At 48.1% G+C, this 2,707-nt stretch overlaps 1 long non-coding RNA gene across 4 annotated transcripts; it reads left to right on the forward strand.

The window, feature by feature from the left end:
* The first annotated feature begins 290 nt into the window (after positions 1–290).
* On the forward strand, positions 291–2,055 carry LOC127918407 (uncharacterized). Of its 4 annotated transcripts, XR_008099915.1 has the most exons (5): positions 291–454; positions 542–585; positions 634–677; positions 722–809; positions 843–2,055. It is a non-coding gene; the product is annotated as an uncharacterized LOC127918407 (long non-coding RNA). The 4 variants fall into 4 exon arrangements; XR_008099917.1 differs by lacking the exon at positions 634–677; XR_008099916.1 differs by lacking the exon at positions 542–585.
* The last annotated feature ends 652 nt before the right edge of the window (positions 2,056–2,707 follow it).

Here is a 2,707-nt window from a genome sequence, read left to right on the forward strand (position 1 = left end):
AACAGTGAACTGCAGATTTCCCCTTTAACTCTCTGCCTCCTCTCCCCTCTCTCTTCTCCTGGCAGGCGCATTCATGATTCTCTATGTCATGCTGTTGGTGGTGGTGGGGGTTCCCCTGTTCTTCATGGAGCTGGCTGCAGGCCAGTGTATCCGTCAGGGCAGCATCGGTGTGTGGAAGCACATCTCCCCAAGCTGGCCGGTATCGGCTACTCCAGCTGCATGGTGAGCACAACAGGTTGGCCGGTATCGGCTACTGCAGCTGCATGGTGAGCACAACAGGTTGGCGGTATCGGCTACTCCAGCTGCATGGTGAGCTCAACAGGTTGGCCGGTATCGGTTACTCCAGCTGCATGGTGAGCACAACAGGTTGGCCGGTATCGGCTACTCCAGCTGCATGGTGAGCTCAACAGGTTGGCCGGTATCGGCTACTCCAGCTGCATGGTGAGCACAACAGGTTGGCCGGCATCGGCTACTCCAGCTGCATGGTGAGCACAACAGGTTGGCCGGTATCGGCTACTCAGCTGCATGGTGAGCACAACAGGTTGGCCGGTATCGGCTACTCCAGCTGCATGGTGAGCACAACAGGTGGTGAGGCCGGTATCGGCTACTCCAGCTGCATGGTGAGAACAACAGGTTGGCCGGTATCGGCTACTCCAGCTGCATGGTGAGCACAACAGGTTGGCCGGCATCGGCTACTCCAGCTGCATGGTGAGCACAACAGGTTGGCCGGTATCGGCTACTCCAGCTGCATGGTGAGCACAACAGGTTGGCCGGTATCGGCTACTCCAGCTGCATGGTGAGCACAACAGGTTGGCTGCATGGCTGCATGGTGAGCACAACAGGTTGGCCGGTATCGGCTACTCCAGCTGCATGGTGAGCACAACAGGTTGGCCGGTATCGGCTACTCCAGCTGCATGGTGAGCACAACAGGGGTTGGTCCCAAATGGCACCTTATTTCATACTGTATGTACAGATGCCGTACCTGAAATTGAACCTGCTTCTCACAGCACGAAAATAATCCTGCTGCAACAGGAAATGTCAATTATTATGTGGATTATAATTAATGGACATTTATGTAGGGAAAATCAGGTCTGAAATGTTAAAGTGGAAATTACAAACGTTAGAAGCCTTTTAAAAATGTAATTCACAAAAATGTGCATTTCCTGCAAAAATGAGCGTTTCCTTTTCCTGTGCAGGAAAATGATCTGCAACAACAGAGTGATTAAATTAAGATAGCAGATCTGTAGTGCACTACAGTGAGAACAAAGAAATAATACAATGTCCTCTTTGAACAGATTTTCCAATTAGCCCTAATTGGAAGAGGGAGTGGTTACACAATTGATTGGACACACCTAGTAAGCAATACTATACACATTCAAAAGTGAAATACTGTAGCTATGTTATCATAAAAATACAACTCCAAGCTAGAAGCATCAGAACACTTAAAAAGGTAGTTCTAACCTTAAATATGACTGGGAGAAGTGTCAAGAATAAGAAAGCCATATATTCCATAGTACACTAGAACACAGCAAAACATGAACAACAACCGTCTAAACATAGCTGAGGGCAATTGAGCAAAATACAAGGAACCTCCTTCCATGCCCCTTGATTTGTCACAATGTTGCTAGACTGTTCCTAGAATGTTTTCAAAAGGAACGTTCTCAGGAATTAGAAACACTGGAACATAGGCTGTTCCCTGGCCTGACAGACATGTTTTGGGAGACAAACATTGTCACTAGGGTGACGGTTAAGGCCTAATGTTGAGGCTATAGATCTGTGGTGAAGGCAAAAAAATAGACCAGGACCCGACACAATAAACCTGTTGACTAGATTTCCAGGTAAGTTAAAAACAGCTCCATGCATGCAGAATGCATATTTAAATATGCAGAAATATACAGTGGTCCTTCTGTAGCTCAGTTGGTAGAGCATGGCGCTTGTAATGCCAGGGTAGTGGGTTCGATTCCCGGGACCACCCATACGTAGAATGTATGCACACATGACTGTAAGTCGCTTTGGATAAAAGCGTCTGCTAAATGGCATATATATAATATCAGTCAACAGTGTGATTATGGCTCCTAGTGTTGTTAACAGGTCCTGCACCAATGACTGTGGACAGGTTTGGAACCTGACCTTAAGCCCTGAGGCAAAGAAGAACAGCTTGCAGAAGTAGACTGGTGTAGTCTAGCAGTCAGAATAAGTCAGCTTGGTTTAACCGTGGAGGGGGTCATAGAAACAGCATAGTTATAGTGAGAGATCACTTCATAATGAACTTTTTAGTCACCTCATGTCTGGTAAAAAGAGATACAAAACAAACTGACTCGTACACCTGTGTGGCTCGAGAAGGCTAGAGGTTTGTGTGTGTGTGTGTGTGTGTGTGTGTGTGTGTGTGTGTGTGTGTGTCTATCTGTCTGTCTGTCCGTCCGTCCGTCCGTCCGTCCGTCTGTCTGTGTGTTGTTAGGGGAACGATCTCTTTCTAATTTGTGAGATGTAGTTGCACACTCCTCTCTCCCCTGTGTTGGTATCACTTATGCACTGACACCCTATTGGTTAACACTGACAGCCTATTGGTTAACACTGACAGCCTAGGGCCTCCTGAGTGGGGCAGTGCTCTCTCCCGCTGTGCCACTAGAGATTCTGGGTTCGAGTCCAGGCTCTGTCACAGCCGGCCGCGACCGGGATACCCATGGGGTGGCGCACAATTGGCCCA

This window comes from Oncorhynchus keta, unplaced genomic scaffold, assembly GCF_023373465.1.
Source record: "Oncorhynchus keta strain PuntledgeMale-10-30-2019 unplaced genomic scaffold, Oket_V2 Un_contig_14113_pilon_pilon, whole genome shotgun sequence".
NCBI classification, from domain to species: Eukaryota; Metazoa; Chordata; class Actinopteri; order Salmoniformes; family Salmonidae; genus Oncorhynchus; species Oncorhynchus keta.